The sequence below is a fragment of the Pristiophorus japonicus genome, chromosome 5 (genome assembly GCF_044704955.1).
Source record: "Pristiophorus japonicus isolate sPriJap1 chromosome 5, sPriJap1.hap1, whole genome shotgun sequence".
Lineage (NCBI taxonomy): Eukaryota > Metazoa > Chordata > Chondrichthyes > Pristiophoridae > Pristiophorus > Pristiophorus japonicus.
The window spans coordinates 53,656,393-53,681,495 of record NC_091981.1 but is presented as its reverse complement, the minus strand read 5'-3'; positions in this window follow the sequence as shown (position 1 = coordinate 53,681,495).

Genomic DNA, 25,103 nt, shown 5'->3' with positions numbered 1-25,103 from the left:
CCACTTATAAGATTTTTAATTTTGTTGCAACTTTATTTCAACTGTGCCAAGGGAGATTTTTTAGGATGCTGCTCAATGAAGTACTGGCAGATGAAAGGAATGGGATCCTATGTTAGAGCTAGAACAGACAATAATGTTGGCTTTGGCCACTACACTGTGCACATGAATTAAGTAGATGGGGCAGTTGATGACTATCTCGTCAGTGGCAGCCTGTTGAGTGACTCTTGGGTGGTTCAGCAAGAATCTCTTCTGTCTCTTTGTCTTTACTTTGGTCTGCCCTTTGCCATGGGTGAGTTCCGTCACCCGCCACCTGCTTATGCTTCTTTAGATAGCTAAATTTTGCAGCATGCAGCAGATTATGATGATTTCAGAGTCCCAGGTGGGCTGTAGTGGAAGACGCCCTGGGATATAAATGAGTTTGTGCCCAAAAACGGACACACCGTAGGCACAGGGAATAATCGCTGAACGCACACGCCAATATTGGGCCTCTTAATCATCAAAACAGCGAGCTGTGACACCTAATGGGCGCCCCCAGGCAGCTCGCCAGAAAAGAGGTCTCAAAGCACTCCGACTCAACCCAGTTCCACAGTCAGGTAAGTAGTTTTAAGAAACTTAACTTTTTGGTAGTGGTATGCAGCTGCACCTTTAAGGACTGCCTGTTAGGCATTATGTAGACCTGATTTTCCTGAAAGCAATCAATGCCAGTTGCCTCAGGGTGAACCAATATAGTACAGAGAGCCTCAAACAGGCAGAAGGCCCATAGTTGCAAAGGCAAAGGGTCTAACACCTGTTTCAGTTACAGGCCCTGGATGCCTATTCTTTTGCCTTTACCAATATGGTGGGTGGCACACTTCCTGCTCGTAATAAGTTTACGCTCGTATCATATAGGAGGCTTAGGCACCATTTGGCGAACAAAAAATGGACGCAATACTATCGAATTTCTATGTCAATCTGTTCTGTCCCGGCATCTGAAGCACTGCTTCAAGATGCTTATACAAACAGAAAGTGCTGGAAATCTCAGCGGGTATGGCAGCATCTGTGGAGAGAAACAGAGTTAACGTTTCGGATCGATGACCCTTCGTCAGAACCGGGTCATCGCCCTGGAACGTTAATTCTGTTTCTCTCCACAGATGCTGCCTGACCCGCTGAGATTTCCAGCATTTTCTGTTTTTATTTCAGATTCCAGCTTCTGCAATATTTAGCTTTTGTTCAAGATGCTTATAATGTGATTGATGTTGAGGTTCATTCTCTCTGTGCTCTAGTGTTGTTCATTGTCATTCTCGAGGTGTGAAGAGCCAGGACTGAACACTATAACCTGAGTGTCCAGGAGTCATTTTCCCACTCTTCTTTCTCTGTCAAATAATCCAAACACTGGGGCCGAACTTAAGCTCCCAAAAAGGCCTCTTACCGCCAGAAAGCGGCGGCCAGGTGATGGAGTCGAGCGGCCGCCGGCTTCCAGTCCAATGGCCGCCACCAGCGAAATTCAGCTCGAGGACTTTTCTGGCGGTCCCCACTTCCGCCCCGTTGCTCTTGACCATCCTAAGTGCGTCACCAAAGGGCACACTCCTGATCTCCCGCACCTGCATCGCACCTCCCGCGAAATTTACCTCCAAAAATCTTTAATCCGCTGTGCGGTGCATCCAACAGCTTTTTCTGTCGGTGCACCTTGCTTTCAGTCTGTGAGCCATGGCAGCGTGTTAGCCCTTCAAGGGGAGGGCGCACTGCCGTGGCTGCCATGTTTTTTATTTGCCGGCCGACTGCCAGATTGGACCGACAATTATGCCCCAAAGTTCAGTTGGGCTGCCAACAGGCAGCCTGGCCCTGGCACCCCCTCTTGGGTGCCAGACCACTGACCTGGCCGAAACCCTCCCTGGTGGCCAAGTGGACTGAAGTTTCAAAATGCCGAAGGCTCTCCCCTTTAAGTGAAGGGGAGAATTCTGGCACACACACACAAGTTGCTCTTTAAAAATGGCCGATTGCCAACTCGGAGCTGTACTGTGCATGCGCGGCCATTTCAGCAACGTCAAGAACGTCAGTTTTTCCCCCGCGAAGTGGTGACGCACATGCGCCATAACGTCATCTCCGCTCCGCTGCTGATTGACAGTGGCGGAGACTTCGCCCCGCCTCCACTTCTACCCCTCTGGAGTACTTACTGCCCCACTTCTGCCCCCATTATGACCGACTTCCGGTCCGCTTCAAAAAAAACAACAAAAAGCTGACTATACCTAAAGAGGCCACCTCATCTGAAACGGCGGAAAAAACACTTCAGAAGCGATCCGTTTTGGGCGAAGGTAAATTTCGGCCTCGCTGTCTTAAAATGAAGGCTTGGTTACTTTTTTCTGGGAGGTGGCTATTGCACAACCTTGTTTTTAACGTCACAGATGACCTCCACAATGATAGAGTGGAAACCTTGTGGTTCATTAAGGGGCATGGAATTGTGTGCAGTGGCACATAAGGCGGTATGGCTGCCATTAATGACACATTAGACTTTGGGAATTCTGCAATGGAAAAACATGAAGAGGCTGTCAGTTGCCCATGGGAGGGTTTTCCTCTGATATTCCAAGTCGGATGTGTCTCTGCCTATAGATGCACCTTTGTTGGTAAGGGCTGCCTCTGATCAGCCTCAAATCACACCCTTCTTCCTCTTCTTGATGGGGAGTCCCATCAAGATTGATCTGTGCCTAATCTTCTGACTCCTTAGGGCCTATTATGCCCCAGCCATCAGCAATGGACATCCACAGAGTTACTCTAGTATGTACTTCTTTCTTTACTGAATTAATCTCCTTCTGAGGCTAAATTATGACAGTCTTACTCACGATAACACTGTGACTGACACCATCAGTTTGGGCCAGGAGTGCACATCGGCAGACTAGCTTCCTGCCAACAACATTTGAAAATACTAACATGCTCTGTTAAAAGTTTAGGCCCTTGCCTTGGATAGCTTCTCTGGCATAGCAGTGCCAGTCACCAACCATTAGCAATCTTCGGCACATCATTGCCCATTTAGTGCCCATTTAGCGCCCATATAAGAGCTGAGCAGCAGGCCATCGCCTATATTTGCTAGCACCAGATTATAGCCCATTTATCCCGGCCCAACTTTCGGCACACATGACTGTGCTGCATCGCCCGGCCTAATTTTTAAAAAATATGACGTCATCCACATGCAAGGCTGAGAATAGTGCTGAAAATGGAAACTTGCGCCCGATTATCGCCAACCGCTACTTATGGCATTTCGCCCACAATTCGCTGAAATGATCACTGGCCGAAAAAGTCGCTGAAGAAAAGCTGCAATCACCTGACCTTAAGTCGGCACTACTTGGCGGTACTCAGCACTATGGACACCATTTTCTAACTCGGAGGATCTGTACTAAAAGGCTGCTTCAAGTGCTTGTGAGGAGAATCAATTTGTGAGTGATTTTAAGGGCCTTTTTGACTCTTGCCAATCATCTAATCACATGTGTATCTGTTGAGGACAAATTAAGGGCATTTATAGCGATTTATAGTGATGGGGCCTATAATTTCTCAACCAGTGTTGATCTTTAATCACATGCTGCAGAATAGAAATGGGAGAAGGTATATTGAAGAGCATTATGTGCCCAATCAAAGAAATGGCAGACTGCTGGGGAGGAGGAGATGTTACACCCAACGGATTTTTCAGGGATAGGTGATCATACCTGAACTTGTCTGATAACACGTGCATTACGAGGCTGCGCTTCCGAAAGGAGGTCATCAGTGAGATATGCCAGCTAATTTAGGGAGATCTGCAGTTGACCAGCACCATCAGGACTGCACTGCCCATTGAGATTAAGGTTACTGCGGCACTTTCCTTCTACGCATCGGGCTCCTTTCAGGTCTCAATTGGTGACATTTGCAGTATCTCTCAGCACGCCACACATTGCTGCGTTCAACAGGTGACTGAAGCCCTTTACGCACGCAGGATGGACTTTATAAGCTTCTCTATGACCAGGGAGACACAGACTGAGAGGGCTTTGGGTTTCTCGCAAATAGCAAACTTCCCCAAGGTGCAGGGAGCAATAGACTGTACCCACATCGCCCTGCGAGCATTTTTACAGAACGCAGAGGTGTTTCGGAACCGAAAGGGATTCAACTCCCAGAATGTCGACCACAAGCAAATAATCATGGCAGTAAATGCAAATTTTCCAGGCAGCAACCATGATGCGCACATCTTGCGTGAGAGCACTGTCTCTGACCTGTTTAAGAGTCAGCCACAAGGTCACGTTTGGATGCTGGGGGGATAAAGGATATGGCCTAGCCAGCTGGCTCATGACCTCCCTGCGTAAGCCCCAGATGGGAGCCAAGAAGCGTTACAACGAAAGCCATGTAGCTACACGCAATATCGTCGAAAAGACAATTGGAGTGCTTAAGCAGCTTTTCAGATGCCTGGACCACTCAGGAGGCAACTTACAATAGCACCCTGAGCAGGTTGCTGAGTTCATTGTGGTGTGCTGCATATTGCATAACCTAGCTTTGAGGAGAGGACAACAATTGTCAGATGGGACCGCCAATCCACCTCAGGAGAAAAGGGAGGCAGAAGAGGGGGACGAGGAGGAGGATGACGAGGACCTCGGGGAAGACAATCAGCCTGGCGATGAACCCATGCCCCCCCGCAACACTGGAAAGGCCCCCTGGTAGTTACGCAGCTGCAAAACTCTTGCGTCAGCAGCTCATAAATTAACGCTTTGAGTGAACTTACATTGGTGACAGTTATAGTTGCGTTACATTTCATACTTGCCTGGCCTGGCCATGGCCATTGTTTCCAACCATTGTATTGATGTTTTACCTTACATTATTAGAAGACACTTCAGGACAATTGTAAAATTAAATAAAAATGTTTAACAATTAAAGACAAATTTGAAATTTTTAGAACAAACATATATAACCCCCTCCCCAACCCCGAACAGTCAACAACATTTGTAACACAACAATAACATAACAACACCCTCCCACCATCCCCAACAGTGAACATTTAACAAAAAATTATTTTTAACAAGAACTAAGAACTATATACAACACCACCCCTCCCTACCTGTGGCCACGCTTCCCTCCTGCACCTTTACCCCCACTTGTATTAACCCCCCGTTTAACTGCCTGAGTAAGGGAACCTCAAGGCCTGTAGGGGGGTGACGTCAGCAGAATCTCCTCAGTGGCTGGAGAAGAAGACATTTCTGAGTCAGAAGGAAGTTCTTCCTGTCTTGCACCTGTCCTGGTGCTTGGTGGGACGGCACCTTGGGGTGCAGTGCCATCTCCCAACTATCGCAAGCTGCAAGGCATGGACAGCGTCGGTCGTTTGTCCCATTACCACAACTATCCATTCCATGCCCTCCGTTATGTATGCGGACATTATGGCAATGTTTCCGGTCAACCCAGCAAGTGCCTGGAGGAGCTCTCGATCTATGCCAACGCTCATCCTTGACAGTGAGACCATGTCCTCGTTTGGATCTGCCCGTCGCAGCGCGTGCCCAACTCGTCAACTCAACCTCCGTGGGGTCGGCGTGGACACTAGATGCCTTGGAGTGGCCCGCTGCAAGCTGCTTGGCCCCGCTACTTCATCTGTCGATGAAGACATGGCCGCAGGTACCACAGATGACAGGTGCTCAGCTTCCTCCTCCTCAGTTGTTTCTTCTTCTGCACTCGTGGTGATGACCACCTGCAGTGGCAAAGGGGTTCTTGCAGGGCCCTCCCTTTTCACCTCGGGAGTCTCAGTAGCTGCAAAACATAATTGAGGTTATTAGAAGAGAAGAGTAGACATGATAGTGCTTGCGCTGCGCTGGCATATGTACGAGGAGCAGCACTACTGCAATAAATGTGAACAAAAGACGTTACATATGATTAAATCATATGGTTGTACATCTATGGAATTCTCTGCCCCAGAGAGCTTTGGAGGTTAGGTCAATGAATATATTTAAGGCGGAGATAGACAGATTTTTGAGCGATAAGAGAGTAAAGGGTTATGGGGAGCGGGCAGGGAAGTGGAGCTGAGTCCATGATCAGATCAACCATGATCTTATTGAATGGCGGAGCAGGCTCGAGGGGCCAAATGGCCTACTCCAGCTCCTATTTCTTATGTTCTTAACCCGAGAGTAATACAGAAGCTGCATGCATAACACGACATCATTCATATATTATAATGAAATGCCGTTAAATTACTTTAAATTACCACTGCTTTACACATTACTCACGTGGCGCAACAAGGGGATCTGCACCACCACGATGGCAGAATGATTGTGGCTGCCTACTAGTGCTCCAAATCAGTGAGTGGCTGTGGTTCAGCAGGCCCTCCTCCGGTCCGCCTCTGTTCTGCCCGATTCTTAGATATCTTCCTCTGCAAATGCGACAAGAGCATGGCATAAGTTAATTGACTAGGTACTATTACGGAAAGACAACAGATTCTAACATTATATGCTAATACGGTTTGTATCCACAATGGATGCATGGTTTTCACATCTATTTAACTCAATGGAGGTCCCCCGGGGGATATCAGGACCGCTGGTGAGCTCGGCAATGACAGGAGTGTAATGGGAGGGGGCATGTGTCCATGGGCTGTGCTCGGAGACCTCTGTGCAGCCGGAGCTAATGTCCCAAAGTGTCCCAGGGCAGACAGTGAGCCAGGGCAGCTCTCCTCCCGTCCAGGCTGGCTCAATGTGTGACTGACAGCAGCCGGGACACTCACAGTCTGGGTATAGGTGACCAGACCCCTCTGCTCAGTCGTGCCCCATCCACCAACATAACCAAAAAAGAACGGTGCCCAAATTAGACTTAAAGGGCGCAGGTTCCGACCCCAGTCCAAATTTTAGCAGAGAAGCTACGCAAGATTACCCAGTTTAATTACAATCCGGCAGATTTACATTCTAATTAATTCAGTGGATCATTACAATGTAAAATCTCATAATTTAATACTTACTCTTGCCGAAGCAAGCAGGCTGTTCCACCTCTTGCGGCACTGGTCTGACTCAACGCCTATCGTGGGACACTGAGGCAACAATATCAATGATCTCGCCCCATATTCTTTGATAGGTGCAGGGGGGGGAGGTTTACCATGCCCATCCTGGGTTAATTGTCCCCATCGAGTCTCGACCTCGTTGACTAAGACCTCATTAGCCTCATCTGAGAATGCTTTTGCCCTCCTTCTCCCTGAAACCTCCTGCAGACTGTCTCCCGAATCCTCGTGGGACATCTCCATCATGTTATGTTCAGCACTCCTTCAAAATACACCCTCGTTGAAAAGCTTCCTTCTCTCTCTCCCTCCATTTGCCTTCTGAGCATGTGCAGATGACCCCTGACCTCCCGAATCGCTGGAAAAGTTCTTTGCATGAAAAAAAAACGTGCATGCGCAGAACGGCCGTTGCTATGGACACCAGCCTTGCATGACTGAATGCATCGCTAAGGCCCATTTCACATCGCTAAGGCTATCGCCCAAAATAAAAAGCCGAAACTAGCGGCCTTTAAAATAGGCAATATTCCAGTGATCCTGAAAAATAAAAAATCACTAAGGCTGGAAATATCACCCATTTTTGAACGATAGCGATCATAGTGGAAAATCTAGCCTATCTATATATATGCATTTTATGTTTAGGTGTGTGCCCATACAGCTCCATATATGATAACATAACCCACAGTGTAACAGTAATATGTCTTTGTGTTCGGAAATAGATACCTGTGTCCTTCGCATATATTCTTCTTCAATCTCTTTGAAAGCAGACTGAGTAAACACTTGATGAGACAAGGCCAGAAAGAAATTGGTAAGCTGCTGAATTTCACAGCAAATAGAAATACAGAACAGTTCTGATCAAACTCACTTAGTATAATGAGTGCAACTGCATTTGCAGAATAATACAAAATAATGAACATGCTACACTTCCCTGCATAGTGGGACATCTTGCTTGGCAAATAAAATAACTTCTAACTACGTCCTTGTATTCTAACCTTTTTGTCGTCTCTGCTGGGGCTAACTGCCCTGTATTAAAAAACTTGACTGGCCTCACAACCTTTGCTGGACCTGACTGCTTTCCTGTGCTTCTGCCTCTGTGTTTTTTCTATCTCTGTGTTCATAGCCAAAAGGCTTCCGAATACCATGGATGTGTGGTGTTTAATCAATTGCTGAAACAGTCTAATGAATTATTACCATCTATGGAGAAACAACATCAAAGCTAGCTTATTAGCATTTCAATTCAAACCAATCAATTCAGAGCTTTTTTCTTCAAACTTCAGTGCTTTGTTCGATGCTTTGTAACTCTTTCCAAATCCTTTCTGTGGAAATAATTCAAAACATGACACTCTCATTGGCTGTTGTCAACACGTAGTACATGCTTAGTCACGCACATTTGATATATTGACAAGCTCAGCAGACGTGCCGTAGAACAGTGAGCTTGTAGAGTTTATGTCAAGGAATCAGTGCATGTTACAAAATTTGGAACTCTTGATAGACCTGGCAGAAAGTCCTCCCAGTTCATGATGTAATTGGAGATGAGGTCACTCCAAAAAAGAGTTTACAATAAAAAGGTAAATTTCAAACTTTGCACTTCCAGAGGCAATAAATATTAAGTGCTCCGCATATGATTTTTTGGACCATTAATTTAAATTCAGGTCCCATACGCATTTCTGATTCGAACTACTCACCGAAAGAGCAAAGTTGAAAAATGATCCCCCAAGTGTCTGCTTTCAGACAAGCCCAGGCCAGCAGCTTTAAAGCATAAAATACGGCAATAAGGGAATCATAGATTTTTAAAGCACCAACAGAAAGCATTCAGTCGTTCTCGCCTCTGCTGGCTCGCTGAAAGGTCAATTCACATTGTTCCATTCTCCTGCCTTTTAAAAATGTTCAAATATTTATCCATTTCCCTTTTAAAAGTTATTATGGATAGCTGAAGAACATATGTCTATTAAGATTTCCCTATATGGCCCTCGATCTCATTTATGATGGTTTCTAGGCCAATCGGGAATTTACACCAAATGCCCTGCACAGCTCATTTGACTACGCCAGGTGGCTTTATGCCTTGCTACGCTTACATTTTTGAGTGTATATCTACGCCGGCGCATTACTGACGTAAATACAGGAAACTTGCACTGGGGAGGGGCTATGTAAATGAGCAGAGGGTTTCAGCAGATGTATCTCAGTAGCAGCGCAAACAATTGAGGAACTTTGCGCAAACTGATATTTCAGCATTAATCAGTTATGCGCAAATTTCCTTGCACAACAAAACAGTACCCAGCCATACTTAGGCTGCAGTTATGTCAAAAAGTTCCAGGAAATTCCAGGCCTATGACATTGAGTATTATACGAGAATTCTAATATATTTAATTTGTTTTTAAGTGAATATTGAATGAAAACAGAATTTGGAAATCTTAATCTTTGAGTGGGCTGCAGTCTTCTGCCATGATGTATCACTGTCAGTGCCCCAAGTAGGATCACCAACCCTCCCTGGGTTATTTCTTGCATCACTTTTATTATAAGTAAGACTCACTCTTTTTAGGACATTCTCTCCTCCTTCCCTTCTTAGGCGTCTTTGCAGCTTCGATCTACTTCCACAAACTTCCATCAGTCACTCTGAGAAACGTGTGACAATGGCCGGGGTTGACTCTCTCTCTAGTTTTCCCACCATTCTTGTCGGAGGTGCTGGTTTCCACTCGTCACCTCCTCAAAGCACTAAAGCTCAGCGGGAAGAACATAACAGATGCGGATACACCTCCTACCACTTTGAGACTGCACTTCTACATCTTCACAGGGTATTTTCCTCACAAAAGATGCTTCGAGCCCAAGTCTTTTCTAAGAAGTCTGTTGCTGAGGACCATCCATTCTCTAACAGCAGTACCTAATCAAGGAAACAATCAGCCTTCCTTGGCCCAAGGTAATGGACTAAAAAATGTGATTCTTTGAAAGCTACAGCAGCATGTGTGGCACCTTGTCACTAACTTGGAATAACCGTGGCACATTGCCAAGATAAAAATGGTTGCCAGTGCACATTATCAGGAGAAAGGCACTTAAAGTAAATGCACTTCATTGAAAGGCAGGACTGTCGCATTTATTCCTGCTAAGTAAAGACATTTTTTGTCCATATAGGTCATTTGGTACAATAGGTAATTTCCTAGCTCAACTCTGCTCTAACGGGAATCCAATAAGTACTAACATGCACTTCCAGCAATTTTGCATTATGGTTAAAAGCATCTGCAAAATCGTGTCTCCTGAAAATTCTTACTTATATTTTGTCGCTTGGTGAGTGAGATGCTGGGGCGACTTGTCCAGCGGGAATGGAGTGCTGGCTTGCAATGCAGAGAAATGCTACAACAAATGAGCCGCACACCCTAAACAAAAAGAAACAAAAAGAATAGACTCAGGCACTTGTATGCACAGTTTAAACATTAATCCCAGGGGTTGTGTAGCTGTGTTAGTAAAGTAGCTGTCATTGCCATCCCTATACACCGAGATAAGTACTATGGGAAAGCATGAATAATGATGTGAAGGCTGCTTCAGCAGCAGGGAGGCTGCTAATTGTTTGATTATACAGATCTTCACGTTAATGAAGCACTATTCCATGGTTCTGGAGCATGGCGTGCTACCAAATTACCACCCTAACACTCAAGCTGTGAAAGTTGATTACTCATTAGCCAGCCGCAGAGTGGCACAAACAGCTTTTTTTCCAGGCTATCAGATGAGAATAATCGTTTGTTTTCAGCAACGAAGGGAAGGGGGAAAAAAAATGGGGCCTGGAATATTTTTGCATCAGCATAATGTCCCTTAGCACTCGAGGGCTGAACGATTAGCAGGACAAGAGCCACTGCACTCCTTGCTGAAGAGGTTTACAGCACCAGAACTGCGAGACACTTGTCTTCTTAGAGGAATTTCAATCTCAGCCCTTTATAACCACCAATCTCTTTTACAAGCCAACTCTGAAAATAACAGCAGGCCTATCCACGCAGGGCTCAATTTAAACTTAAAGCTCAAAGCACAACTGTTTGATCTGAGTCGCTTTATATATGTTTTGGCAACATTGACCCATATGAAAATATATAGGTCCGGGTTTACTGGCTGTTTCCAAGGTTTTAGTATCCATGCTTTGTGGGCCGCAAATTGGGACAGGCCTCATTTCCGGCCCATTTTTCCTTGTTTTTCTGGCAATGATTGCCTCCATTTTTCCCACTCCCTCCTTTCACGAGAGAGCTCATTTAAACATATCCAAATTAAGGTCACAGTGTTGCTAGCTGAAATCTTCACAAATTGCACAGCCCCTGTACGCAGTGTAAGTTTGAGCCAAGATAAAAGGGGCATGAGCTGATACTGACTGGAAGGGCTCCCTGTTTGCCTGCAGCCTAGAAAACCTACCTAGGGTTACACCCGGATTTCTAAGATTTTTTTTTTTTTGCTTTGGTGATATGCAGAGGTGGACTTGTACCTGACAAGCTGAGTGCCAGTCAGATACTGTGTAAGTTCCTCCCACCCACGTTAAGGGGCTCTTATTCAACCACAAGGGTTTTACTATGGGGATTCAATTGTTCACCATGTTGATGGAGGAAAGCAGAAGAGGAAATGAGAGTGGCACAGCATCTGCGGAGGAAGCGATTCACCAGATATAACCTTCCATGAAGAATCTATAAGGCATGCAGATCTTATCAAGATCTAAGTGAGGGGTACTGCACGATAAGAGTGAGGCTCATTAAAGATCCTACTTGATGAGCAAAAGACTGCAATATGTTCTCTAAGTTGTTTCAGTCTTTTGCACACTTGCATCAATCCCCACTTCCTCCATTTGCAGAGCTGATTGGCCTGCTCCCATTGACTCCTGGCTTTGCTACCACTGCCCTCCCTGACCCCCACCCTCCATACTGCTGCTTTTCTTGACCCTCTCATTGCCTGGCTGTAGCCTCCCTGTCACTGCTCCCCAGCTTCCATGACATCTCTTATTGGCTCTAGCCTCCCTCAAACCAATCTCCCTGAACACTGGCATTGCTATTTGCTCTCCAGTCACCAGCCTCACAGCTTCCGCTCCACCCTGACCTTGCTGTGTTCTGATTGGGAGAGGAATTCTCTACATTTACTATATAGGAGTAATGTCCAACTACTCAGAATAACCCGTCGCTTAATAAAATGTCTCAGTTCAGAATTACTTTGAGATCAGTGTTTGAATTTTGCATTTCTCTAACTACATTTCCTGAAATAACAACAACTTGCATTTAAATGCTACCTTAACGGAGAAAAACATCTCAAGGTGCTCCACAGAGGCATAATCAAAAGATGGACATGTGGCCAAAGAAGGAAATAATAGGAGTGGCCAAAAGCTTGGTCAAAGAGGTGGGTTTTAAGGATGGTCTTAAATGAGGCGAGGGAGAGGGGAATTCCAGAGCAAGGGGCATAGGCGGCTAAAGACACTGCCACCAGTGGTGGAACAAATTGAAGGGGAGACACACAAGAGGCCAGAGTCTGAGAAATGGAATGTTTGGGAGGTATTTTAGGTTCTGGAGGAGGTTACAAAGATAGCTAAGGATGAAGCCATAATGAGATTTAAACATGAAGATGGAATTTTAAATTTAAGGCATTGGGGGACTGGAAGCCAATATAGGTCCTCAAGAACAAGAGTAATGGGTGGGGGGGGGCGGGGATTGGTGCAGGATGTTTTTTATTCCTTCATGGGAAGGGCATTCCTAATTGCCCTTGAGAAGGTGGTGCTGAGCTGCCTTCTTGAACCACTGCAGTATGTGTGGATGTGTGGTGAAGGTGCTTCTGATAGTGCTGTTTGGGAGGGACTTCCAGGATTTTGACCCAGCGATGATGAAGGAATGCCAATATAGTTTCAAGTAAGGATGGTTTGTAACTTGGAGGGGAAATTGCAGGTGATGGTGTTCCCATGCCCTTCTACCCTTGTCCTAGGTGGTAGAGGTCGCGGATTCGGGAGGTGCTGCCGAAGAAGTCTTCGCGAGTTGCTGCAGTGCATCTTGCAGATGGTACACACTGCAGCCACGGTGCACTGGTGGTGGAGGGAGTGAATGTTTAAGGTGATGGATGGGGTGCCAATCAAGTGCGCTGCTTTGCATTGGATGGTGTCGAGCTTCTTGAGTGTTGTTGGATTTGCACTCATCCAAGCAAGTGGAAAGTATTCCATCACACTCCTGTCTTGAAGATGGTGAAAAGGCTTTGGGGAGTAAGGAGGTAGACACTCGCCACAGAATACCCAGCCTCTGACCTGCTCGTGTTGCCACGGTATTTATGTGGCTGGTCCAGTTAAGTTACTGGTCAATAGTGATCGCCAGGATGTTGATGACAGGGGATTCGGCGATGGTAATGCCGTTGAATGTCAAAGGGCGGTGATTAAACTCTGTTGTTGGAGATACTCATTGCCTGCCACTTGTGTGGCGTGAATGTAACTTGCCACTTATCAGCCCAAGCCTGAATGTCATCCAGGTCTTGTTGCATGTGGGGATAGACTGCTTCATTATCTGAGGAGTTGTGAATGGAACTGAACACAGTGCAATCATCAGTGAACATCCCCACTTCTGACCTTATAATGGAGGGAAGGTCATTGATGAACCAACTGAAGATGGTTGGGGCAAGAACACTGCCCTGAGGAACTCCTGCAGCGATATCCTGGGGCCGAGCTGATTGGCCTCCAACAACCACAAACTCCTTTGTGCGAGGGAGTGGAGAGTTTCCCCCTGATTCTCATTGACTTCAATTTTACCAGGGCTCCTTGATTCTACACTCGATCAACGGCTGTCTTGATATCAAGGGCAGTCACTCTCACCTCAACTCTGGAATTCAGCTCTTTTGTTCATGTTTGGAACAAGGCTGTAATTAGGTATGGAGTTGAGTGGTCCTGGCAGAACCCAAACTGAGCATCGATGAGCAGGTTATCGGTGAGTGCCATTTGGTAGTACTGTCGGTGACACCTTCCATCACTTTGCTGATGATTGAGAGTAGACTGATAAGGTGGGAATCGGCTGGATTGGATTTTCCCTGCTTTTTGTGGACAGGGCATACCTGAGCAGTTTTTCACATTGTTGGTTAGATGTCAGTGTTGTAGCTGTACTGGAACAGCTTGGCTAGAGGAGTGGCTAGTTCTGGAGCACAAGTCTTCAGCACGACAGCCAGGATATTGTCGGGGCCCATAACCTTTTCTGTATCCAGTGCACTCAGCCGTTTCTTGATATCACATGGAATGAATCGAATTGGCTGAAGATTGGCGTCTGTGATGGTGGGGACCTCAGGAGGAGACCGAGATGGATCATCCACTCGGCACTTCTGGCAGAAGATGGTTGTAAACGCTTCAACCTTGTTTTTTGCACTCATGTGCTGGGCTGTACCATCATTGAGGATGGGGATATTCATGGAGCCTCCTCCGCCCATTAGTTGTTGAATTGTCCACCACCATTCACGACTGGATATGGCAGGAGTGCAGAGCTTTGATCTGATCTGTTGATTATGGAAGTGCTTAGCTCTGCCTGTAAGCACGCTGCTCCGCTGTTCAGCATGCATATAGTCCTGTGATGCAGCTTCCCCAGGTTGGCACCTCATTTTTAGGTATGCCTGATGCTGCTCCTGGCATGCTCTTCTGCACTCCTCATTGAACCAGGGTTGGTCCCCTGACTGGATGGTCATGGTAGAGTAAGGGATATGTCATGCCATGAGGTTACAGATTGTGGTAGAATACAATTCTGCCACTGCTGATGGCCCACAGCACCACATGGATGCCCAGTTTTGAGTTGCTAGATGTGTTCTGAATCTATCCCATTTAGCATGGCGGTAATGCCACACAACATGATGGAGCGTGTCCTCACTGTGAAGACGGGACTTCGTCTCCACAGGACTCTGGTAGTCACTGCTACCAATGCTGTCATGGACAGGTACATCAGCGACAGGTAGATTGGCAAGGAAGAGGTCAAGTAGGTTATTCCCTTGTGTTGGTTCTCACCACTTGCGGCAGGCCCAGTCTGGCAGCAATGTCCTTCAGGACTCGGTCAGCTTGGTTAGTGGTGGTGCTACCGAGCCAGTCTTGATGATGGACATTGAAGTTCCCCCCACTCATAGTACATTCTGTGCCCTTGCTATCCTCAGTGCTTCTTCCAAGTGGTGTTCAACATGGAGGAGTACTGATTGATCAACTGAGGGAGGAAGGTAGGTGGTAAGCCGCAGGAGGTTTCCTAGACCATGCTTGACCTGAAACCAAGTGAGGGCAGTCCCACCAAACTGAATAGTAGAATAGAGGCATTGGAAGAGGTGTAATCAACCATGTTAAAAGCTGTAGAAAGATCGAGGAGGAAGGGAAGACATAACACACTATAATCACAGTCACAGGATGTGTCATTTGTGACACGGAAATGGGCCGTTTCAGTGCTTTGGCAGGGGTGGAAATCTGTTTGGAGAGTTTCAATTGAGTTGGGGGAAAGATGGCCATGCATTTGGGAGGCGGCAACATGTTCAAGGAATTGAAGAGGAAAGGGAGGTTGGGGAGTTTAGGACCCGGCAAGGAAAGCTTGGTGGACAAGGGCAGTTTGGCTCGGTGGGCAAGGGGAATGGGAAAAGCAGCAGAGGCAGCTGACAGGATGGTCGCACTCTTAGTAACAAAGCAGTCCATGAGCGCCTCATAAATGCTGGAAGCTAACCCTCATGTTGGCGGATGATATTGCCAGGGGGCTGCATGTTAATGAGGAAGAGGATCCTTAAATATATTTATCAGTAAAATGCATAATTACTTTGTATGTGTGGTCAAAATATTAATAAATTACTGTAAAATTGCAAGGTTAACAGAAGAAAATTCATCTTTGATGTTCGGAGCTCAAAACCACCGTAACCCTGGTCAAGATAATCTATTAATGCAAGAGAAAGACCTTGAGAGAGCGAGAACATGAGAGAACCCAAAAGGGACTGAATTCCTGAGACCTCGCAAGAGAATGAGCCTTCGAGTATCTTTGAGCTAGTGAGCACAAGAGAGTGCACCTCTGAGGATCCTGGATGAGTGAGCTGCTGAGACCCTGAGAAGTGAGCTCCTTAGAGATCCCAAGAGAGCGCCTGCTTCTGAGAAGCTCAGTGAGGGAGTGAACTCATGAGAGACCCCGAGAGACACATACAGCCAAACTATGCACAAGAGGGACTACCCAAGACCTTCAGAGAGGAAAATTACTAAAGACCCATTTGCTCTTTTTTCCTTTTTCTTAAGTATCCAGTTACACAATCTTGTACCACCACATTTCTTCATCCTATGTCACCACCACACCTACAGCTCCACAATAACCATCGAGAGAAATCCTGGGAACAAATATGATGGAAGGAAAATAAAAATGAGCAGAAATAAGAGGACTATGAGCCCCAAAACAATATATCAGTAAAAGAACGAAATAAAGGAATTTGAGTTTAAAAATTGAGCATAAGGAAACATTTGTTTTTGATTTGGACAAGAATTTTTGAAAAATGTACATTGCAGCATGTACACAAACTGGTTATATTTTCCACAACATAAATAATTTAACGTTTATTGTGTGACCAAAGAGTGTAAAGACTGTGGGAGCAGGTTAAGCTAGCAAGGGTGGGGTCAAAATTTACATGAGTTGCAGGGTATGTACCCATTCTTTAACCAGTGGCTCACAGTGAAATCTAAAAAATATGGGCCCCCAGGGGCAATGGCACTCTAAGGGTTAATTGTTGGTAAGTCTGTCATTCGATGCTGCCTGCGGGGATTTAAGGAGGACAGGAGTATTCTATCTCATAGTTTGTTTCACATTAGTATTGGAAAGAAAAACTTGCATTTATATAGCAACCTTTCCCGACCATCGGATGTCCCAAAGTGCTTTACAGCCAATGAAGTGCTTTTTGAAGTGTAGTCACTGTTGTAGTGTAGGAAACACAGCAGCCAATGTGTGCACAGCAAGCTCCCACAAACAGCAATGTGATAATGATCAGATACTCTGTTTTAGTAATATTGATTGGGGGATAATTATTGACAAGGACACTGGGAAGAACTCCCTTGTTCATCTTCGAAATAGTGCCATGGAATGTTTTACACCCACCTGAGGGGGCAGATGGGGCCTCGGTTTAACGTCTCATCCAAACGACGGCACCTCCAACAGTGCAGCACTCCTTCAGCACTGAACTGGAGTGTGAGCCTAGATGTCCTCAAGACTATGGAGTGGCACTTGAACCCACAACCTTCTGACTCAGAGATGAGAGTGCTGCCCACTGACACAGGAGGACAGAAATATGCTGACTCATTCATTGTTTCACTTTAGTGCTAGAGGACAGGACTATGCTGACTCAGGGGAGAATTTTAACCTGGAGGAGCGTGTGGGTTTGGGTGCGGGTGTGGGGTGAAAGTAGGCAGAAATGTTAGGGGCTCGGGAAGCTGGCTCCAAACCACCGACCTCCGCATTTAACTCGAGTGCGTTAGGCTGCTTGCGCAAAACAACCTTGGGACAGGCGGGTGGCTTATTAACATATGCTCATCACTCAATTGGATCAAAATTTCAACTTACTTTCAAATTTTACGGCGCCTCCATGGGTTTCCTGGACTTCCTGTGAAACAAGGCATCAATACAATTGAGGGGACTGATTCAAACTCATGGAAATTCTGCAATAAATGCTCAATACTCACAGCTACTATCTAACCTGCTCATGGGAAAGGATCTGTTCTCAGTACCTTTGCTGAGAGTTTATTTTCTACACTTTGGAGGTTTTCTCAATCACATCAGAATGGGTGGCGATTTGGCTGCCTTAGATTGGATCTCGAATGAGGACCGATGTGACCAGCACTAGCAGAGCAGCAGCTGAGAGATCTGTAACTGGACAGCAGATAGGGGAGCAGTAGGGAAGGGAGAAGCAGAGGAGGGCAGCTCGAAGGGGGCACTACCCACGACACAGGGTGTATCAGCACAGGTAGAGATCTTAACAGCAGTGACTCAGGAGGTTCAGGTTATTGCGTCAGGTGGTGGCAGACAGCTGCAGCCTAAGTAAATGTTGGTCCCTTAGAAGATGAGAAGGGGGATTTAATAATGGGAAATGTGGAAATGCTTCGGTCTTCACAGTGGAAGACACAAAACTATGCCAAAAATTGCTGGTCACGGGAATGTGGGAAGGGAGGACCTTGAGACAATCACTATCACTAGGGGGGTAGTGCTGGACAGGCTTATGGGGCTCAAGGTAGACAAGTCCCCTGGTCCTGATGAAATGCATCCCAGGGTATTAAAAGAGATGGCAGAAGTTATAGCAGATGCATTCGTTATAATCTACCAAAATTCTCTGGACTCTGGGGAGGTACCAGCAGATTGGAAAGCAGCTAATGTAACGCCTCTGTTTAAAAAAGGGGGCAGACAAAAGGCAGGTAACTATTGGCCAGTTAGTTTAACATCTGTAGTGGGGAAAATGCTTGAAGCTATCATTAAGGAAGCAATAGCGGGACATCTAGATAGGAATAGTGCAATCAAGCAGACGCAACATGGATTCATGAAGGGGAAATCATGTTTAACTAATTTACTGGAATTCTTTGAGGATTTAACGAGCATGGTGGATAGAGGTGTACCGATGGATGTGGTGTATTTAGATTTCCAAAAGGCATTCGATAAAGTGCCACACAAAAGGTTACTGCAGAAGATAAAGGTACGCGGAGTCAGAGGAAATGTATTAGCATGGATTGAGAATTGGCTGGCTAACAGAAAGCAGAGAGTCGGGATAAATGGGTCCTTTTCGGGTTGGAAATCGGTGGTAGTGGTGTGCCATAGGGATCGGTGCTGGGACCACAACTGTTTGCAATATACATAGATGACCTGGAAGAGGGGACAGAGTGTAGTGTAACAAAATTTGCAGATGACACAAAGATTAGTGGGAAAGCGGGTTGTGTGGAGGACACAGAGAGGCTTCAAAGAGATTTAGATAGGTTAAGCGAATGGGCTAAGGTTGGGCAGGCCAATGGAATGTTGGCCTTCATTGTGAGAGGGATGGAGTACAAAAGCAGGGAGGTCCTTCTGCAACTGTACAGGATATTGGTGAGGCCGCACCTGGAGTACTGCGTGCAGTTTTGGTCACCTTACTTAAGGAAGGATATACTAGCTTTGGAGGGGGTACAGAGACGTTTCACTAGGCTGATTCCGGAGATGAGGGGGTTACCTTATGATGATAGATTGAGTAGACTGGGTCTTTACTCGTTGGAGTTCAGAAGGATGAGGGGTGATCTTATAGAAACATTTAAAATAATGAAAGGGATAGACAAGATAGAGGCAGAGAGCTGGTTTCCACTGGTCGGGGAGACTAGAACTAGGGGGCACAGCCTCAAAATACGGGGGAGCCAATTTAAAACCGAGTTGAGAAGGAATTTCTTCTCCCAGAGGGTTGTGAATCTGTGGAATTCTCTGCCCAAGGAAGCAGTTGAGGCTAGCTCATTGAATGTATTCAAATCACAGATAGATAGATTTTTAACCAATAAGGGAATTAAGGGTTACGGGGAGCGGGCGGGTAAGTGGAGCTGAGTCCATGGCCAGATCAGCCATGATCTTGTTGAATGGCGGAGCAGGCTCGAGGGGCTAGATGGCCTACTCCTGTTCCTAATTCTTATGTTCATATGTTCTTATGCAGCCTGCTAGAAGAAGACCTGCTCCCTGCTGGACCTGGTGGCTATGTGTTGCCTGTGGCTGTCAAAGTCACCACTGCCCTCAAAATCTTTGCCTCCGGATCCTTCCAAGGCTCTGCTGGAGACATATCCAGAATCTCTCAGTTGGCAAATGTTTAAGACAGGTGGCTGATGGCTTGTTTGCCAGGTTCGGCAGTTATGTGAACTTCGCCTGCGATGATGCTGGTTAGAATGAGTGAGCGCTTAGGTTTCCCACAGGTGCAGGGCGTCATCGACAGCACACACGTGGCGATCTGGGAACCCCCAGATCAACCTGGAGTATTCGTCAACCGCAAGGGCTTCCACTCTATCAATGTGTAGCTGGTGTGCAACCACAAAAAGACATCTCTGCAGGTGTGTGCCAGAATCCCAGGGAGCAGCCACGATGCTTGTGTCCTGCAGCAGTCCAAGCTCCCCAACATTTTCAGACCAGGAAGCAGACTTAAGGGGTGGCTAATAGGAGACAAGGGATGCCCACTGCAGACTTAGTTGATGACACCGATGGGACACGGGCATATCAGGTAATGACTGTGGCGGGAGCAACAGGTGAGAAGTGAGAATCCCAATTTCCATGTCCCCTTTCACCATCACCCCTTTCATGGCCCAGCTGCATGTCACTGCTCCCACTGTGGCGGTGAGTATTTTGGTGCAGATCAGTGCGGTACTGTAAGGCCAAGGCTAAGGTATCTGTCATCCTATTTAATGTGGCAGACATGTTGGCATCCAGAGTGTGCACGGCCGTGGTCAAGGCGTGTATGGACCCATTTGATTCCACCGTTGATTCCCACAGAGCTGGCCACTCTATCCATGGAAGAACACGTTATTGCAATGCCCTGCGACACCAACCCACTCATGCTTGAGGCGGACTCCTCTATTCCCTCTGCAAACATGGTCAGTGTGCTTGGAAGGCCTGTCAGCAATGTTCCCGTTAAGTCCCGCGCAATGACTTTAATATGGAAAAAAACACACATGCACGATAATTTGAATGGGTCGCACAGCCCATACCACTAAAACAAATAGCAGGAACATTGCCTGTCAGTACATCGTACATTCTCTGCTGCTGTTCAATGATTTTCTTTTTCATTGATGGCCCATAGGGTACAACATCTGTGTCCAGCTGAGCAGCGCTTGGAGAGGGCTGTGCTCTCTGACGCAAACTCTCCATTGCTGTCCCTGTCACCACCATCTGCTCTTGCTCACTTGTGAAGTGTGAGACACCAGGTGAAAACCCGACTATCTGTCTAACTCTTCCCACCAAAGTGCAAGTATCTGAACTGGTGCATGCTATGCATGAGTTCTGCGACGGTGCACCCTCAGAAATAATAAACTCCCCTGAGGAATCGTCATCAGCGATGTCCACCGACTGTGAAGGCCGTGTGGGAGATAAAAGACATGAATTAATACTCGCAAGGTAAGAAAGTTGCAACTTATTATGAAGACGATCATATTTCATTCGGTGTTGAAATCAAGTCAACATACTGAGTGCTGTATGACATGTGCGTCGATGATATTTAATTGTGTCAGCAGGTAGCTGGGAGCTCCCAATTTTCCCATCTCCGACAGCCAGGGATGCCGAAATGCTACTGATTTCCAGCACCTTTTCCTCTGCAGTTGTGAACTGCAAGATCTGTGGAGGCCCACCTCCGGTTCTCTCCCTCTCCCTCGTGCACTATGTTCTCCTCCTGCAACAGAGGAAAGAACAGACCTATGAGTGCTTGTAATGGCATGTGTTTACCTGATGGATGCAATGCATTTGGTGAGGGTGATTATCAGGGAGAGGTGTGAAATTGCTTAAGGATGAGGGAGAGTGGCAGCGGTGGATGGATAGATGTGGATTTGAGGAAATGCATAGAAAAGACAATGGGTGCATGTGCAAGGTAACTGGGCGTGAAGAGTGATGTGATGGAGTAGGCTTGACAAGGCAGAGTGAAGGGGGTGGGGTGATGCGCACAGCAGGATGTAAGGGAATGTGCAACTGTACTTCCCTTTCCTGACCAGGTTAGGTCATTAAAGCGCTTCCTGCATTGAATCCAGGAGCGTGACACAATGCTTCTGCTGCTAACCTCCTGGGCCACCTCCAGCCACGCCTTCTTGGTGCTGGCAGCAGGTTTCTTCCTCCTAATGCTGGGGAAGAGTATCTCTTTGTCACTCCTCACTGACTCCAGCAGCACATCAAGCGAGGCGTCATTAAACCACAGCACAGCCTTTGAGCATCTGGAGTCTATTCTCTTTTTTCCTCTTTTCTTCTTCCCAACTCCAAACTCCTCCAAATTTCATCTTCGGATTGGCCCTTTAAATACTGGAGTTTAGATTACGTCCTGCGGATCCTCATCACACCCGTTGCCATGCACTGGACACCAAACCCGGAAGTAAAATGCTAGTGAGCTGACTGAGTTAAAAGGCTACTGACAGACGTGCTGAACTTACTCCTGAGTTTCCCATGTGATATTGGACCCAGCCCACGCAACTCCCAACACATCTCTGAGTTAATATCAGAGCCTTTGTTTCACTTTAGTGCTGGAGGACAGGATTACGCTGTCTCATACATCATCATCATCATAGGTGGTCCCTCGTATCGAGGATGACTTAGTTTTATGCCAAAAAGGAATGAGTTCACAGGTGTTTCAATGAAGGACCTAATATTCCAGGTCCCGAACTACATGTTGAAGGGTGGAAGATGCCTGTGCGTGGATTTTTTTAACATGTGATGACCGTTGCACACCAGCCACCACACGGGCTTGACAGAGCTAGGTCTTGGTCCAGTGGCAAGGATTAACCAAGACGACTGGAGACCAGCTCTGCTGCACAGACCTAGTGCGCACACATATCGCAGTGTGGGCTGGCCCGTGTTATCCCTGTGCCCTTGCCTCTTCTAGGCCCCGTATTCACGCCTCTGCTGGGCCCCGATCATGTCGCTCCACTTAAAATCATCTCAAACAGGAATATGTTGTGTCATATTTTGGCATGTGTTAGTAATCGTAAAGATTACAAGTGGCTATAGTAGATTTACTGGTACTGGATAATGCGCTCCCAATACTACGAGAGTACTAGGAACTCCTTCGCTGCCGTTCCATAGTTTGCAAATGCATGATTAATAAGACTTGGGAAATGCTCTCTTGCGATACTCAACAGCTGGCTGCAATCAATGCTCAGTGGTACCTTTATTAGTATCATCATAGTTCAGTGATACAATGTATAATGCCTACATCATTCCACAATCATAATCATATGCCTATTTGAGTGCTTATTCAAGTTGCTCTTTAACTAATTATGCGTAGCTGTAACTAATCACACGGCTGTATCTGGTGTATAGCAATGAATGTGTTACCATTTTGATTGTTTCTGCACCCTTGTTTCCGTCCTTGTAACAACACTTACCTGAAAAAAGACAACAAAACTATTTATTTACTGAAGGGAAAACCTCGTGAATCACTTTGTATAAGTCACTTGTGCATCCTTGCATGACCCACGACTAGTCATACAGATGTGACTGTACACCAGACCTGACAATACCTGTTCCCTATTGGTCCCCATGCAAAAACATCACTAAACTAGTTTGGTTCAGTTCCAATTTCCTGACAGCAATTTTTTGAATGGGAAACTGAAGCTTGCAGCTTCACTTCATGAAGTTTAATTCAGTTTGAGTTTGGACGTGCCCATCTGTAGCTGGTATTTAATATAAGCTGGTTGAACTTCACCTTTCATAACATTGGTTTATATTAGCCTTGATCCTCTTGTTTACTTCAATAGCACTATTCTGGGTATAACTGCAAGATAGGTTATTCTGTTTTTCCATGAAAACTAAAATTTGTCCTCCTTAAAAGCCCATTTTGAGTCAACATGCATTAGCAATAAGCCCACTAACACTGCATCTCCCTTTCATCTAGGGCCCCAAACACTCCTTCCATATGAAACAATGATTTACTTGAACTTCTTCCAATTTAGTATACTGTATCCGCTGCTCATGATGCAGTCTCATTTACATTGCGGAGTTAAAACGCAGACTGGATGATCACTTTGTGGAACATTTCCATTCAGTCCGCAAGTGTGACCCTGAGCTTCTGGACATTTGCCATTTCATTTCTCCGTCTCACTCCCACTCTGGCCTCTCTGTCCTTGGCCTCCTATACTGTTACAATGAAGCTCAATGGAAGCTTGAAGAACAGTACCTCCTTTTTCAATTCAGCATTTTACAGCCTTCTGTACTCAATACTGAGTTCAACAATATCAGATCGTAACCACTGCTGCATTGTTTCAGACAGCAGGAGTTGGTACTGATTCTGCTGTTGCCATTTACAGCTTCTCCAGACACAATTTTTGTCTTTACTTGTCCCGTTACCACACCCTTTTCTTTTGCCCCATCGTCCCTTTATTCATTTAAATCACCCACCCTACCACAGACCTTCTCTTACGTTCTTTGCTCCCCTCCCCCCTTTCTCTGCACCTGTACTTGCTTTAAACCTGTTACATCTCTAACATTTTCCAGTTCGGACGAAGGGTCACAGACCTGAAACATTAACTCCGTTTCTCTCTCCACAGATGCTGCCTGACCTGCTGAGTGTTTCCAGCATTTTCTGTTTATGTTTTAGAAGGTTCACATTGGTTAAGTTCTAAAGAAGAAAAAAATCATTTGATTTGGTACTGCCACAAGAAACCCAACTCCAACGTAAGAAATGAAATATGAGCTGAAATAATTTTTGATACCAAAGCAGTCCCCAGGCCAAAATACTGCAGACACAATTAGCACAAGATGATAAGTGGTCTTAGTCAGATTAAAGAGAATATGGCTACCAGGAAAAGAGCCATGAGAGTAGTCAGTTTGATGTTATCAATCATAATGAATTCGAAGTCCTTATCAATGATCAATATAATCATTGTAATTCTAGGATTGTTTTTGGAAAATATTATTCCAAGACATAACCAGCATTATTGTTGCAGTCGATTCCTCAGTGCAGCAGCAATGTCCAAAACTTAGAAAGAGTTCCAAGGTTATCTATCACCAACAGAGGAGTGTAGAATTTACCAATATCTCGCAAAGATTCCAGGTACCTTTCCCCTACAGAGGAGAAGAATCCCTTTCTGGGCTTTTAAAATGAGTTTAAAGGGGCAGACGAAGCCTGCGGGGATAAAAGGGGATGCATTCATGGAGACCCCCCCCCCCCCCCAGTGTTTGGACTCATAGGAAAGGGAATTCAAAATGGACCTAAATTACAGAAGCTTGAGATCCCCTAAACATCTATGGGAAGGAGCATATCAACTTTAAGATTCTACAACATTTTGGCTGCAAAAAAAAAAGAGTTACCAAATACAGAAGGTGGGGCCAAATTCATGTATTAAAGACCCCAGACTGTCTGGGGGAACTATTCACCCTCTAAGAGATAATCAAATTACCCAACCAAGCACAATGGAAATCATGGTCAAGAAACTGGACAATTCTAAAACAATGCAAAACCAGTGATAGCACATTCTCACACCCTAATCGAGTTACTGCTGACAAAGGAGACA